General features: G+C 40.7%; 1 protein-coding gene across 1 annotated transcript in view; it reads right to left on the minus strand.

Annotated features, from left to right (window-relative positions):
• N4BP3 (NEDD4 binding protein 3) overlaps nucleotides 1–17,947 on the minus strand; it is a 134,731-nt gene that overhangs the window by 85,011 nt on the left and 31,773 nt on the right. The window lies entirely within an intron of this gene.

The following is a 17,947-nucleotide window of genomic DNA, read 5'->3' on the forward strand; positions in this document are numbered from 1 at the left end:
TTTTCTTTAGAAAGATTTGTATTGACAACAAAGTTAAAGGGGTACTCCGGTGGAAAATCAAATTTTTTTTTTCAAATCAACTGGTGTCAAAAAGTTAAACAGATTTGTAAATGACTTATATTTAAAAATATGAATCCTTTTAGTACTTATCAGCTGCTGTATGCTCCAGAGTAAGTTGTAAAGTACTGTCTGACCACAGTGCTCTCTGCTGCCACCTCTGTCCGTGTCAGGAACTGTCCAGAGCAGGAGCAAATCCCCATAGCAAAATTCTTCTTCTCTGGACAGTTCCTGACACGGACAGAGGTGGCAGCAGAGAGCACTGTGGTCAGACTGAAAAGAACTATACAACTTCTGTAGTATACATCAGATTTTTTAGCAGAAGTAATTTACAAATCTGTTTAACTTTTTGGCACCAGTTGATTAGAACATTTTTTTTCCCCACTGAAGTAACCCTTTAACTTTTCTTGGTTGGTTGTCTTCATCTTTGTTGTAAATGTTATCTATAGTGAAAAAAAACAGCTACTCCGGTCTAGGCAATCATCTATGAAGTACATCAGCAGCATCTATAATGTACCAGTCTAGAGTCTACACTGTAAAGCTTACAGAGCATTGCCTAGACTAGATATAATTCTATTCACTTCTCAGCTGAAAGCAGTATTAGGCTATGTTCACACAGGAGATACATATTGGGGTTACAGATTTTAATATTTGTACAAGAACATTTTCTTTCACTGACAGCAAACTAATGTCTTGAAAATGTTTTTTGACAACCATAATGCAGTATTTGCATTGCTGTATGGGTCACAGCACGTGGGCTGAAATGAGTCTGTAAACTTTTTTTTTTTTAATTTATCATCACCAGATTTGTCAATAAGTCTTATTAAAGTGTTGCTCAGACTTCCTTAGTTACTCCCATGTCTTTGAAATACAATATGAACCCCAATTTACACACCCACAATTTACACCTTCCTAAAGACTATTCCTTTTTCTCCCCCTCGTGATTCAGTTCATTATGTTCTAAGTATTTCCTGCAATTTACAAATCAGGCCTCTGTAATCTGCAGCCATAGCACTGCCTAGCTGACATGTAGGCACCGCTGCCTCACCTAATAGGTATCACTCATAGACGTACATTGGATTTGGAAAGTCTTCAGTGCCTTGTGCTCAAATAAATAAATATTAAAAAAACATAACGTTTTCCCCATCTCTCTACACAAAATACCTCATAAGAATGAGAAAACAAAATTTTAGAATTTTTCAAAAATGTATTAAAAAGAAATAACTAAAAGACATATGTATTCAGACCTTTGCTAGGACACCTGCAATTTAGCACAGGGGGCCTCATATTTCTCTTCATCATCTCTGAGATGTTTCTACACCTTTATTGGAGTCACCTGTGGAAAACTCAAATGATTGGAAAGATTTGGAAAGGATTTGGAAAGACACAGCCCTGTCTATATAAGGTATCACAGCTGACAATTCATATCAGAGTCATGAGGGGGAAAGGAATGGCCTGTACAGCTCAGAGACAAGATTGTGTGGAGGCACATACTGATAGAAGAGTACAAAAAAAAAAAAAATTCTGCTGCACTAAAAGCCTCCAAGAGCACAGAGGCCTCCATAGTTCTTAAATGAAAGAGTTGGCAGAAGTTTCACCTTCTAACAAGACAATGACCATAAGCACACAGCCAAGACAACACAGGAGTGGCTTAGGAGCAACTCTGTAAATGTCCTTGAGTGGCCCACCCAGAGCCCCGACTTGTTCCCAATGGCCCTTATTTACTAAGAGTGGAGTGTAGGTTTCTTTGTGGGTTTTAATTCCCTACAATTTATTTCCCACGGTATTTACTAAGGTTTCCCTACATTTTCCACTTTCCCTACACTTTGCTTTTTTTACACATGATCTGTGGGGTTTTCCTCAGCTGAAATCCACCACATTTTCTGTGGAAACCTTAGTAAATATGTTGGTTTATTGTGAAAATGTCAGGAACACGCCCCTTTTTGGAGACCACGCCCCCTTTTTTTTAGGTGGCCATGCCCCTTTTCGGGTTTTCTTAGCAAAATGGAGAGTTAGTCGGGGTTTTTCAATTCTGGTGCAAATTCTGGCATAATATCTGGTGCAGAGAGAATTTCTGGCGCAATGCGACAGAATCTGGCGCAGAACCTGACAAAACATGTCGGGTTTGCAATAGTAAATAGCCAATCTCTATGTATTGAAGATCTTCTGCAGTCACGTAAAAGTACAAATGACAAGTTACAAAAGGAAGACACTAATGTGCACAATGAATTGCTATTTCTATTTGTTTGTCTACACATAGAGCGATCCCTTAAGTTACAATGACTTCAGTTTACAATATTTGCAATATACAGGGTTGGCCATTTATATGGATACACCTTAACCCCTTCCCGACCTATGACATACCTGTACGTCATGGGTGGCAAGGTGTTCCCGACCCATGACATACAGGTACGTCATGAACATTACTGCCGCTACTCGCGGCACCCCGCAGCGCCCGGAAAGATGGTGGCTATCACTGATAGCCAGCCATCTTACCGTGCGACCACGGGGGGTTTCGTCCCCCACCCCCCCCAGCGATCGCTGCTATCAGCTGGTCAAATCTGACTAGCTGATAGCAGCGTTTCGCTATGAGAATACTTAGCAGAGCGGTGTTTGAGTCCCGATCACAGGGATCGTGACACACACCGCTCTGCTAAGTGTCCCTGACCCGCCCCCGGCGTCACTTACCCGTCCGAGCGATGTCCCGAGTGGTCCCGGCGGTCCCGGCGTCCTCCATGCGGTTCTGGCTGCGCTGCGTCCCGGAGGTGAGTTTCCGGCAGCAGTGCGGCATCTTCATTGGCAGCAGTGAGATCGCCGTAAAGCGATCTCACTGCTGCCTCTGAGAGTTTCAAAACTGCAACTCCCAGAATGCCCAGACAGCCTTTGGCTTTCTGGGCATGCTGGGAGTTGTAGTTTTGCAACATCTGGAGGTCCACAGTTTGGAGACCACTGTATAATGGTCTCCAATCTGTGCTCTTCCAGATGTTGCAAAACTACAAATCTCAGCATGCTCAGTCTGTCCAGGCATGCTGGGAGTTGTAGTTCTCTAACATCTGGAAGAGCACAGATTGGAGACCATTATACAGTGGTCTCCAAACTGTGGACCTCCAGATGTTGCAAAACTACAACTCCCAGCATGCCCAGACTGCCCAAGCATGCTGGAAGTTGTAGTTCGGCAACATCTGATCCTTCAGATATTGCCGAACTACAACTTCCAGCATGCCTGGGCAGTCTGGGCATGCTGGGAGTTGTATTTTTGCAACAACTGGAGGCACACTAGTTGGGAAACATTGTCCGTTTCCTACCTCAGTGCCTCCAGCTGTTGCAATTGTTGCAAAACTATAACTCCCAGCATGCACTGACAGACCATGCATGCTGGGAGTTGTAGTTTTGCAACAGCTGGAGGCACACTGGTTTGGAAACACTAAGTTTGGTTGCAAAACACTTGAAAGTTTATTACTTAACTTAGTGTTTCCAAACCAGCGTTCCTCCAGCTGTTGCAAAACTACAACTCCCAGCATGCACGGACAGCCAAAGGGCATGCTCGGAGTTTGCAACAGCTGGATGTTTGCCCCCTCCCCCCAATGTGAATGTACAGGGTACACTCACATGGGCGGAGGTTTACAGTGAGTGCTGCAAGTTTGAGATGGCGCAAATTTTGCGCTGCAGCTCAAACTTCCAGCGGCAAACTTGCTGTGAACCTCTGCCCATGTGACTGTACCCTAAAAACACTACACTACACTAACACTAACCTAAAATAAAAAGTAAAAAACACTACATATACACATACCCCTACACAGCCCCCTACACAGCCCCCCTCCCCCCAAAAAATGAAAAACGTCTGGTACGCTACTGTTTCCAAAACGGAGCCTCCAGCTGTTGCAAAATAATAACTCCCAGTATTGCCGGACAGCCATTGACTGTCCAGGTATGCTGGCAGTTTTGTAACAGCTGGAGGCACCCTGTTTGGGAATCATTGGCATAGAATACCCCTATGCAAATTCCTAATTCAGGCCTCAAATGCGCATGGCGCTCTCTCACTTTGGAGCCCTGTCGTATTTCAGGGCAACAGTTTTGGGACACATATGGGGTATCGCCGTACTCGAGAGAAATTGCCTTACAAATTTTGGGGGGCTTTTTCTTCTTTAACCCCTTATGAAAAGGTGAATTTGGGGTCTACACCAGCATGTTAGTGTAAAAAAATAATTTTTTTACACTGACATGCTGGTGTTGCCCTATACTTTTCATTTTCACAAGAGGTAAAAGGGAAAAAAGACCCTCTAAATTTGTAACGCAATTTCTCCCGACTACGGAGATACCCCATATGTGGGCGCAAAGTGCTCTGGGGGCGCACAACATGGCCCAGAAGGGAGAGTGCGCCATGTACATTTGAGGCAATTTGCACAGGGGTGGCTGATTGTTACAGCAGTTCTGACAAACGCAAAACAATAAATATCCATATGTGACCCCATTTTGGAAACTACACCCCTCATGGAATTTAATAAGGGTTGCAGTGAGCATTTACACCCCACTGGTGTATGACAGATTTTTGGAACAGTGGTCTGTGAAAATGAAAAATACAATTTTTGATTTGCACAGTCCACTGTTTCAAATATCTGTCAAACGCCAGTGGGGTGTAAATGCTCACTGCACCCCTTATTAAATTCCATGAGGGGTGTAGTTTCCAAAATGGGGTCACATGTGGGGGGGGGTCCACTGTTCTGGCACCATAGGGGCTTCCTAAATGGGACATGCCCCCCAAAAACCCTTTCAGAAAAACTCACTCTCCAAAATCCCATTGTCGCTCCTTCCCTTCTGAGCCCTCTACTGCGCCCGCCGAACACTTTACATATGCATATGAGGTATTTCCTTACTCGAGAGAAATTGGGTTACAAATTTTAGGGTGATTTCTCTCCTTTTACCCCTTGTAAAAATTCAAAAATTGGGTCTACAAGAAAATGCGAGTGTAAAAAATGAAGATTTAGAATTTTCTCCTTCACTTTGCTGCTATTCCTGTGAAACACCTAAAGGGTTAAAACACTTACTGAATGTCATTTTGAATACTTTGGGGGGTGCAGTTTTTATAATGGGGTCATTTATGGGGTATTTCTAATATGAAGACCCTTAAAATCCACTTCCAACCTGAACTGGGCCCTGAAAAATTACGATTTTGAAAATCTTGAGAAAAATTGGAAAATTGCTGCGGAACTTTGAAGCCCTCTGGTGTCTTCCAAAAGTAAAAACTTGTCAATTTTTTTATGCAAACACAAAGTAGACATATTGTATATGTGAATCAATATGTAATTTATTTGGAATATCCATTTTCCTTTCAAGCAGAGACTTTCAAATTTAGAAAAATGCTAAATTTTCAAAATTTTCATGAAATTTTTAGATTTTTTACCAAGAAAGGATACAAATATCAGTGAAATTTTACCAATAACATAAAGTAGAATATGTCACGAAAAAACAATCTCGGAATCAGAATGATAAGTAAAAGCATCCCAGAGTTATTAATGTTTAAAGTGACAGTGGTCAGATTTTCAAAAAATGCCCAGGTCATGAAGGTGAAAATGGGCTGGGTCATGAAGGGGTTAATTAAATGGGAATGGTTGGTGATATTAACTTCCTGTTTGTGGCACATTAGTATATGTGAGAGGGGAAACTTTTCAAGATGGGTGGTGACCATGGTGGCCATTTTGAAGTTGGCCATTTTGAATCCAACTTTTGTTTTTACAATAGGAAGAGGGTCATGTGACACATCAAATGTATTGGCTTTAACGTAACTTTATTCTTTCATGAGTTATTTACAAGTTTCTGACCACTTATAAAATGTGTTCAATGTGCTGCCCATTGTGTTGGATTGTCAATGCAACCCTCTTCTCCCACTCTTCACACACTGATAGCAACACCGCAGGAGAAATGCTAGCACAGGCTTCCAGTATCCGTAGTTTCAGGTGCTGCACATCTCGTATCTTCACAGCATAGACAATTACCTTCAGATGACCCCAAAGATAAAAGTCTAAGGGGGTCAGATCGGGAGACCTTGGGGGCCATTCAACTGGCCCACGACCACCAATCCACTTTCCAGGAAACTGTTCATCTAGGAATGCTCGGATCTGACACCCTTAATGTGGTGGTCACCATCTTGCTGGAAAAACTCAGGGAACGTGCCAGCTTCAGTGCATAAAGAGGGAAACACATCATCATGTAGCAATTTCGCATATCCAGTGGCCTTGAGGTTTCCATTGATGAAGAATGGCCCCACTATCTTTGTACCCCATATACCACACCTATTGAAAAAACAAAAGTTGGATTCAAAGTGGCCGCCATGGTCACCACTCATCTTGAAAAGTTTCCCCCCTCACATATACTAATGTGCCACAAACAGGAAGTTAATATCACCAACCATTCCCATTTAATTAAGGTGTATCCATATAAATGGCCCACCCTGTACAATGGTCTTACTTGGACCATTGTAATTTGAAACTATACTCAACATGCAATGCCAAAAATGGCTGGTCCAATCAGAATGGGTATTTTACTGGTAAACCTCTGTATTATTTAAAAGCATGCACTGATTTGCTGACTAGTAGCACCTCCCTATACAATAAAGCAGTATTGAACTGCTCTTTACCTGTGCCAGGGTGAACTATTAGCATACTGTACATAGGGTTGCCACCTGCCGGTATTTTACAACAATGGCCGGTATTTATCCAACCCATCCTTCAACTCCCGAAATGTTGCACCATTCACCATTGCAACCTATTCCAGTGTTTCCCAACCAGGGATGCCTCCAGCTGTTGCAAAGCTACAACTCCCAGGATGCCCGAACAGCCGTTGGCTGTCCGGGCATGCTGGGAGCTGTAGTTTTGCAACAGCTGGAGGCACCCCTGGTTGGGAAACACAGATCTATACTATATACTACTATATAGTCCAACATTCTGGGACTTGTAGTTTCTACTTATCTACCTCCCTATCGCTCTTGTGAAGGGTGGAGGTAGGAAAAGCATTATTGAGGAACCCTCACCCTGGCGTCATGAATAGCAAGGGTTAACAAGGACCCTTTAATTGCTGCACAGCTACACTCCCCATACCCTACACCCCTCAGGCTATCACATATATTATGCAAATTAGCATGGCTGGTATTTTTTGCAAGAAAGGTGGCAACACTAACTGTACATGAGCCTGGAGAAGCACTTGTCCTCTATGTATAAAAGGATTTATAGCTTCTAGCAGCTATTCCTGACTTTTATATAAAATGGATAATGGGGGAGATTTATCAAAACCAGTGCAAATGAAAAGTTGCCCAGTTGCCCATAGCAAGCAATCAGAGTGCTTCTTTCATTTTGCAGAGGCCTTGTTAAAAATTAAAGATGCAATCTTATTGGTTGCTATGGGCAATTTTTCCTCTGCACAGGTTTTGAGAAATCTCCCCCAATATCTCTCCTGACGGAGACAGCATTGTGTGCAGCTTCAAAGCCGTTAGCACTCCACTAGGCATTCCGGGAAGAGGGAATATGCAAAGCAGCTCACTCCATCTTTTCAGGTAGCATTTACTAAACATCAGTTTTTCACTCCAGTTACAGAGTTTTAGGAACTGATTGGGATTTAATGGCAAACCAGAAATCTCCCCAGAAGCAAAGAGGACCCATCTGCAGACAACACTGTTTAGGGGTTGTTTCCCCCTGTCATAAAGACTTGCTTTATCTCTATTAGTTGGCTCGGTTCACAACCCGTTTTTTGCAATACATTTCCAGTAAACGTTTTCAAATTGAAAAGCGTTTGGAACCGTATTGAAAACCGTATGCATTGACTCTCCATTGAAAACCGTATGCCAAAAGATGCATCAGGTTGTGTCCATTTTGAATCCTGTCCGGTTTTGTCTGTTTTTTTCGCTACCCAAAACCGTAGCCTACCACGGTTTTTGATCCGGGTGAAAAAACGTATTGAAACGTATACTTTTTTTTTTTTTTAACATGGGAGTCAATGGGAACCGTACAGAACTGTATGTGAGTATGGTTCCATCCGGTTTTCACCATACAGTTATTGACTTTGCACAGTTTTTTTTTCTCGGAATTTCAATCAAACAAGTGAGACTTTATTCATAATGGAGTGAAAAGTTAAAAACGTATAAATTTTTTTCTTAAAAAACGGATGCAACCGGACATCATTTTTCAAATCGTATACGGTTTTCAACCATATATGGATTAAAATTTGTACACGCGTTTTGATACAGTTTAGTCAGGTTTTGAGGAATCCATTTTCTTAAATCAAAAACCTGATACGGGAACTGTCTTTCAAAAGCGTAGTGTGAACCCAGCTTTGCCTTGTCTTTTGTCTTTTTTTTAATTGTGGGTCAACATTTTGGGGATGTCAGAAGCAATTAAAGTTTTCCATAGAGTAATGGTCTTAAGATACAATGGTTTCAAATTAAAATGTTGTAGAACCAATTTACATTGTAACTTAAGGCACCACTGGAATTCAGTACATGACCATTCTATTTAATGTTTATTAGAAAGCAAAGGGGTAGCTAAAAACTCATGGGCTATGGTGCATACTAAATTATATTTATATCAGTTAAACTCTGATGTGCCACCATATAGATATATAATATTAATGAATATAAAAATGTATTATTTTCAGACAAGCCTGGCAATCTGGCATAGTTACCCCCTGGTGTAGTTGCACTGGATTAAAAAGCATATTCTTTTATCCAGTAAGGTGGAGTGCCCCATTTTGGCCTATGAAGCACTGGAGAGGAAGATGGTTGCACTTCGTCCAACTTGTTCCAACCCATGTGGTTTCGGATCACCGGTTATATGCAAACCCAGTCTTATCAAAGAGGAGATATTGTATAACTGTTCAGTTGCAACCCAACAAACTATACACAAACACTAACCAGTTACCGTTCACATACTACAGTAGATTACTCTGTATCATTATACATACTTTCTTCTGTAAAGAATTTCACATACACAACACTTCATTATGCTACGGAAAGGAGATATCACTTCCCCATTCCAATTTGACATTTCGGAATTTGGACAAACCTTAGCTCTGGAGGATTGGTGCAAATATCTATCAATATGTTGTTAATTAGATGCTAACCAAGTGGTCTTGGATGATACTTGGTGAGGTCCAAGTTAGCTAAATGTATCCTTTTGGCTTCCTGTTCCAAAAAGACGCCATGTTATGCACATGGTGGACCTATTCATTGATCAGGTTATTTTTAAAAGCACTTTTTTTTTTTTTCTAAAAATGCTTATACTGCAGAAATGTCCATAGATGATCTTCTTTGTACTTTAATATTCTACATCTTCCTTTTCATTGCTTTTTTTCTATATTAATTTGGAGTCATATATATGAAAGAGGCTTTAATATATATTCTCTATTGATTCTCCCGGGCAAAGAAACTGAATGAAACTTTGTCAAACACAAAAGCATCTTGAAATCCTTATCTTACACCAATGACTGTAGGCTTCATTACAGAAGCAGCAACAAGTGTAAAGTTCCATACAAAGTACCGGATTTTTCGCCATATAAGACGTTCCAGCATATAAGACGCACCCAATTTTAAAGGGTGAAAATCTAGAAAAAAAAGATTCTGAACCTTCAACCTGCGGACCTCCAGATGTTGCAAAACTACAACTTCCAGCAAGCCTGGACAGCCGTTGGCTGTCCGGGCATGCCAGGAGTTGTAGTTTTGCAACATCTGGAGGTCCGCAGCTTGAAGACCACTGGTATAGGAGGTAATACTCACGTGTCCCCGCCGCTCCGGACCCGACACCGCTGCCCTGGATGTTGCCCTCCATCGCTGTCCCCGGGGTGTCCCCGTCTCTCTGGAACGTCTCTGCTGCCGGGTATCCTCGTTCTACGTCGCCACCATCACGTCGCTACGCACGTCGCTCCGCACGTCGCTCCTATTGGATGAAGGGACGGCGTGCGTGACGACGACGAAGGAGAGAACCTACCGTGCAGGGGATCCCGACACCGAGGAGGCAGGTAAGGTCCCTCCCGGTGCAGCCGGGTTAGTGTCACTTTCGCTTCAGACGCGGCGGTCAGCTTTGATCGCCGCGTCTGAAGGGTTAATACAGGGCATCACCGCGATCGGTGATGTCCTGTATTAGCCGCGGGTCCCGGACGCAGGGACCGCCGCAATAGGACAGGTTTTAATGTGTATTTGCCATATAAGACGCACCAACTCCCCCCCCCAGTTTTGGGGAAGAAAAAGTGCGTCTTATACGGCGAAAAATACGGTAAGTAGAAATGTAAAATCCTACTATTACACAGAAAAGTGTGCACTCACTAACGCTACCCAAATGATAGCAGGACAGGCAGTGGACAACATTCGATGACATTGAGCAGCCAAGTCTTTCACCTTTGCTTGCACTGAGAAACATACTTTGCATCCTTGAACTGTTTGCACTGGATTGTGCACTGGACACAGCAATAAGGCCATTGTTTCTGCATGGAAGGGAGTGGCAAATCCAAGCACTTGTTACGAGCTAGGAGGGGTGTGTTTCTGTCTGTGAACCTAGAGATCAAAGTTGCTACACTAACTCATCCCACCCGCAAATAGTTCCCTATTAACCCCTGAAAAGCTGAAAGCCTTCCCACACAATGTGCAGAGTTGTTCTTCTGGTTTCTGTGGCAACAATGTTTAGAGCTCTCGGGGACTGGTTTTATCCTCTAAGGTTTTTCTTTATCAGAATTCTTCACTCCTAGCATACAGTGTTAGGGTTTATGTTGAAGACCACTAGCATTGCAAACAGAAGCTTAATAGAAACAACAATGACAAATAATAGGACTATGAGTAATATATTCTGCTAATCTCCAGCATCATGTAGGCTCCATGTCTATCTTCGGTGACAAGTAAAGTAAACATGTATGTCTACCTGAGGTGTGTTGGGAAATAGCCAATCCCATTTTCTGGAATTATTTTATTGATGTTTGTGGTATTGTTACACAGTGCGTATTGTATTCCCTGAGAACTTAAACAGCAATAGGTGAAAGTAAGGACAATTTTCTGGTGTCAGATAACTAAGGTTCTGATCATATAAAAGAAAAAAAACTAGAAACAAATGCTAAAATTTAATAGGAAACAAACAATGTTGTTTAGCATGTCATTGCAGTAGTGTTTTGGAAACCTTGCGAGGGGAGGTCTTAGATAGATGAGGTTTAAATGGTTAATGCACCTTAAACAAAATTTGCATAAATCAATGATTGTAATGCTGGTGGTCTATGGCTGTTGGCATTCCGCTTATCCTGGCGGGCATGGCTTCTGGATTACCTATGCTCCATGTGCTGCTGCTAATGCTACTCCTCACACTTGTTGCCACCTACTGTTCATGGCATTGCCGGTACGGTGCATTAATTCTCTCTAGTTTCTTAAAGGGGTTGTCTAGTGGCAGAAACAACCTTTGCATGGTGTAAAAATGTATAATAATCAACTTACTAATATAGTGTTGTTATCCAAAGTGAACAGATCATCAATTTCAGCTGTGCTTTCTTCCTGTAAGCTGTGATGTCATGCCACAGCCGACAAAGCTCAAAGCTTAATACTGTTCCATAATGTTGTCCTGCTGTTGCTGCTTCTGAGGGTGCGCTATAGACATACAGAGGAGCATGATCTCCTCTTTTGTGTGTGCAGTGTAAGGCAGACATCATTGCTGCTAGTCTTCACTTATCTCAGGGACAACTGAAAATCATATAAAAGTTACCTGAAACTTTAGATAAAGCAAGGGCAAAAACCAGTTGTCATCCAGCAAACACAGGATTATGGGGAGAAGGGATATATAGCTGGTCTACTTGGACACACTGCAAATGCACTAATCTGGTCGAGGCAAAATGAAGCAAAAAGGATGAAGTAGTAAGGCTGATAAACTGTTTCTCTTTTTTTATGTTCCAAAATGTAACTTTTTTGGTGATAATTCCTTAGTGCCATAGGAGATTATACCTCTTACTTATCTTTTAGAGAACAGAAAGATGGTAACATTTCACCTGGTGCACAGAAAATTGTTAACACCTAAGCACAACTAATCACATCCATTATTTTACTTTAACCCTTTCCTGACATTCAACATACATGTACTGCGACCGACATCATAATTTACTGGGGTCCTGGGCATTTAACCTCCTATTTGGTAGTTGTAGCACCTATCTTACTTCTGATGCCCCTCTGCAATGCAAGTATTGGGTCCCAATCAGTTGCCAAGGCATCCAGAGGTCTTATGGAGGTCAATGGGGCTGCCATGATGGGGCTCTCATTACACCCAGCCATAAGCAGGGAGTAGTAGGAAATAATGAAACTGAAAGTAAACTGCAAAATAGTACAATTGCATTGCACTGTCCAAGAGATCAAATGATCAGTGCACAGTCCTGGCTGAGCAGTGCTTCCTGCTTTTATATGGACACGCTATCAGCGCCCACTCAATTGCACTTATACCGTGTTACGCTTATAAGTGCCCACCAATCGCTGGCCATAGTAGTTGCTGACATAAGCCAGTAGTTGGCTGAACCGGTGTTTCCTGCAAGCTGACAGGAAAACAGGAAGCTCTACTCATCCAGAACTGGAATGGACACAGAGGGGGATCAGGGCAGGTGTATAAAAGTTTTTATTTTTATCCCATCCCAGACTCACACATTTATTTTCTGTTGGACAAGCCCTTTAAAATGTCCGCATTTCTGTCTGTTTAATGGAGCCTATCAAGCAACAGTTGAGAAGTGGATGGGAACCAATGTGGCTAGTTTGAACTCCTTATTTTGGACACATTAGTCTTGGCCCTTGACTACAGAACTGTAGTCAGGAGCTGTTTTCATTTATCAAAGGCAAAAATGAGATCTTGGATCTGACTGACTGCTATGTGTAGCTATTCCACTGCACCCTTCTATTCCTTTTGATAAATCTTATGAATTATCTTTGAAATATTCAGCAAATTTTGATTTTAAAGATCCAGTCTTTGAACTGTTACTTATGTACATTCTAGGCCAAGGTTGACAGCTATTTTTCATTAGTTTTATGGCTGTGTTCCCATACATCTTGTCTTTGGCGCTAGTGGTCTGCCTTGGAACATAGAGAAAAATAGATAATAGATAAGTTTCTTCCATAAGAAATTTTTCAAAAGTGCATAACCCTTCATGCTACCTTCTGCCATAAAGAGGACTTTATCATTTGCACCCTTAACTTTGACTTCATTTTTATAGTTTGTACTTTTTCCCTTATGACTTTAGATGTGTCAAATATATCATATAGTTGCATGATGTATGATTAATTTGACACAGCTTTTATATCACATTTTTGTGTCTATTGAATTTTCATGTCATACACTGAATGGAGTGAGATTGTGCAAAAACCTTTCCACTTTTTAAAGAATTAGCAAAAAAATACCTAGAGTTGTAGGATAATAATAATAATAATATATATATATATATATATATATATATATATATATAGATATATATATATATATACCGTATATATACAGTTTGACAAGAAAGCAGCACTCATCAATAAGGTGCACGGGTGCTTACAGTTGTTGATTCGGGTCAGGGATCCATAGGCAGGTACTTGAAGGAAAAGCAGTGGCACTCCAATATGGTGAAAAAGAAGTGGTCTGTATTCACTCCTAGTGAAGCTACGTTTTGGCAACCTCACGTTTGATAATGTCAACGTGAGGTTGCCAAAATGTAGCTTCACTAGGAGTGAAAAAAGACCATATTGGAGTGCCACTGCTTTTCCTTCAAGTATATATATATATATATATATATATATATATATATATATATATATATAGTACAGACCAAAAGTTTGGACACACCTTCTCATTCAGAGTTTTCTTTATTTTCATGACTATGAAAATTGTAGATTCACACTGAAGGCATCAACACTATAAATTAACACATGTGGAATTATAGACATAACAAAAAAGTGTAAAACAACTGAAAATATGTCATATTCTAGGTTCTTCAAAGTAGCCACCTTTTGCTTTGATTACTGCTTTGCACACTCTTGGCATTCTCTTGTTGAGCTTCAAGAGGTAGTCACCTGAAATGGTTTTCACTTCACAGGTGTGCTGGTGTGGAGGAGGAGGTGTAATGGTGTGGGGGTGCTTTGCTGGTGACACTGTTGGGGATTTATTCAAAATTGAAGGCACACTGAACAAGCATGGCTACCACAGCATCTTGCAGCGGCATGCTATCCCATCCGGATTGCGTTTAGTTGGACCATCATTTATTTTTCAACAGGACAATGACCCCAAACACACCTCCAGGCTGTGTAATTGCTATTTGACCAAGAAGGAGAATGATGGGGTGCTGCGCCAGATGACCTGGCCTCCACAGTCACCGGACCTGAACCCAATCAAGATGGTTTGGGGTGAGCTGGACCGCAGAGTGAAGGCAAAAGGGCCAACAAGTGCTAAGCATCTCTGGGAACTCCTTCAAGACTGTTGGAAGACCATTTCAGGTGACTACCTCTTGAAGCTCATCAAGAGAATGCCAAGAGTGTGCAAAGCAGTAATCAAAGCAAAAGGTGGCTACTTTGAAGAACCTAGAACCTTAATTCATAGTTTTGATGCCTTCAGTGTGAATCTACAATTTTCATAGTCATGTTTCCAAACTTTTGGTCTTACTATATATATATATGTATATACATATATACGTATATATGTAACTTAAAGGGGTTGTGCAGGGAAAAACAACTTGTTCCCTATCTACGGAGAGCAGCACTCTGGCATCTCTGGCATACTCATAGTTATGACCCATTATGAAGATTGCTGCCGGACCCCCCCCCCCCACAATCACACACTTTTGCCCTATACTGTGGATAGTGGATAAGTTCTTTTAGACTATACAGCCCCCTTTAGAACATAAAAATTTACCAAATGCCTGCAGAACGCCATTTAATTATTGGCTTTCAACCTTCATCTCCCTGAAGTGTTGGAAAAAAAATTCATGGAAAAAGGCCACGTAAAAAAATGCTTAAAAAAGCAAAATGTTAAATAAATAGTGTGAAACCACCCTAAATAATGATATGTTTATATGTTGTGCTTCCCACAGACAGTGCTACATTTTGCAGGCTTAGACTAGCATGAAAAATAGTAAAAACATATTTCTACCTATGATACTTAGAATCACAACGAAATCAAAGCTCCATTATTTGAATAGCAGAACATTGATTTTTGTTGGCGCTTATATAAACACAATGTTAGCAATCTTGTAACACTGGTTATTGTAAAAAATGACTCACTGAATGAATGGCCTAATTGTTATCATGTGACAGTCACCTGCACTTAAGAATCAGTTTTCTATTATACGTCAGATTTCATGTGTTCAAAACAATGATACTGATTTATAATAGTGCCTTAAAGGTAGACAACATAAAACTAGACAGATCAGGTAGAAGATGTGCCAAATATGTTTCAGTGGCACACACTGTGTGACAGATTTGGCACCTTGGCACAGAAAATTTTCACTTCCCTTTGCACACATTTTTGTTGGCTTTCTTTAGACCAGTAAAGTTTGTAATTTTTAATACTGTATAATGAGGTGAAAATGTGTTTAAAGTACATAATAAATGGGGGGCACAGTATGTTTTTGGCACATTTTAAGACAGAATTTTGGTTAGCTTGAATTAGTAAATCTGCCCAATGTTCCTTAACGAGCAGCCTGTGACCCTGATGTGGCAGAGGGACCTCCTGCATGGGACTCCCAACGTGTTGACACTGCATTCACATATAGTACATTTATAAAAAAGTACAGATGGTATGGCATGCATGACCAAAATGAAATCCTTAAAATTTTATTTATTACTTATTATTTATACCAGTACAATGTGAATTGGGCACTGTCATTAAAATTTATGTTTGCTATTGCATTCCTTATGGTAAATAAAAAAATCTTTCTAATTTACTTTGTTTAAAAAGCAAACAAAAGTTTTCTATGTTTTATTTGTGTTTAAAAAAATCTGCCACTGGGTGTCTCCCTACTTGTCCAGAGCACATTTCCCATCATCTCTTGCACAAGGAAATGCAGTCTGGAGTGGGGGGGGGGGGGGGGGTGCAGCCTTATCCAATCATAGCTCATCCCACACTGAACTGCTCTGGGCTGTTTGTAGCAGAGTGAGGGAGGGAAGTTGTCCCCTGTATGGCTTAAGATGATGTCACACCTGCTGGGTAACTCCCCTTCCAAGTTTGTGAATCTGACTGAGAGTGAGCAGAAAATACAGAGGTGAAAAAATTAAATCAAGGTGAAAAGCTAAAAAATAATAAAAATAAAGGCAGGGGGTGGTTTATCACTACGGGGGCAGTGAACTGGGAGGAATATAAAATTTAGCAAGATCATAAGATACTCTTTTAAGGACAATTTTCTGACATGATTCCCTATTCCCTTTCAGGTTTTATTGATGTATGCTTACCACAAACAACTGTTTTATAAATCCCTTGCTAGTAACTAACCTTTATTATCCAATCACTAGAAATACACAAAATAAATAATTCGGCCAAAGTTCAGCAAAAAAAAAAAGACAACACATAAATTTTGTATAACTATAGACCCATATCCATACCAATGTGTGAGACAATAATAATAAAAATCTTTTACTCCACTGACCAGTGCACTATGACCAACTCTTCCCCACATTTAACCTTCTCTTTTGTAGGTATGTTGTTTCATTTAGTTTTACATTGAGACCATTTTCCATATTGGTTTTCATGTTAAAGTCAAGAATTGTCCTCTACATTCTTATCAACAATTTCATCCTACTGAATCTCTATTCAAGAAGCTCTAGTTACTATTCTGCATGGTACTGTTAAATTAGTTTTACTATATATATTTGCAGTTTTACTGCAAATATAACAAACATGTAGTGAAAATTAGTCTGATTGGATCCATAGGGCTTTATGGCAGTGACACTTAAACATATAGGTCCACATCTTACTCTAAATAAGTCCATGTCAGGATTCATGAAATGTTATTCTAAACCCCCCACCAATTCTACATGATACCAGGCAAGGGTGCCCACTCTTGACCTTGCGGCAATTAGGCAAAACCCAAATATACATGGTTTACAAATAAGGATGACTCAGTAGAAAGTCTCAATACACAGAAGACCTTTTATAATATGTCTCACAACCTTGCATTTCCCTTGAGCTTGCAAGAATTTAAAAAAAATACAGTAATTTAACAACTTTAGGAAACATATGCAGAACATGCTAATGTAGCACTCACCAGGTCACTTGTATTACCGGCAAACTCCGAATGCTGATCTCTTTGGACGGGAGCGGGGAGGCGGCAGATGGAAACGGGGAAGTTCAGACGCCAGACACGGACCGTATCATGCCCCTTGGCGCTTCACCAGGCCACTCTAACGTCATCACGCTTACTCCACGTATTTAACCCCTTCTGAAAAAAGCAGGTGAGCAAAAAAACCTTGACACAACATAACTCATAATGGCCCTCATTTACTATTGCAAACCCGACATGTTTTGTCAGGTTGTGAGCCAGACTCGACAGAATTTGTGCCAGAATTGAAAAAACCCCGACTAACTCTCCATTCGATGGTCACCGAAAAGGGGCATGTTCCCAACAATTTCACAAAAAACCCACATATTTTCAAAGGTTTCCACAGAAAATATGGTGGATTTCACACAGTGGAAAAAAATTGTACAGAATTAAAACCCACAAAGAAACCTACACAACACTCTTAGTAAATAATGGCCAATGTGTCTAACGGAAATGTGTGTTAAAAGCATAATGGAATAAACGCCTGTGTGAACAGAGTACAAGAAGGGAGAAATAATGTTTATAACAAAGCACCTAGCTCATTTTTATCATTAAGCCCCATTGGGCCAGTGGTCTCTAGCCTGAGGATCCATCTTTATTCTTTCTAGAG

Source organism: Hyla sarda, chromosome 4 (genome assembly GCF_029499605.1).
Source record: "Hyla sarda isolate aHylSar1 chromosome 4, aHylSar1.hap1, whole genome shotgun sequence".
NCBI classification, from domain to species: Eukaryota; Metazoa; Chordata; class Amphibia; order Anura; family Hylidae; genus Hyla; species Hyla sarda.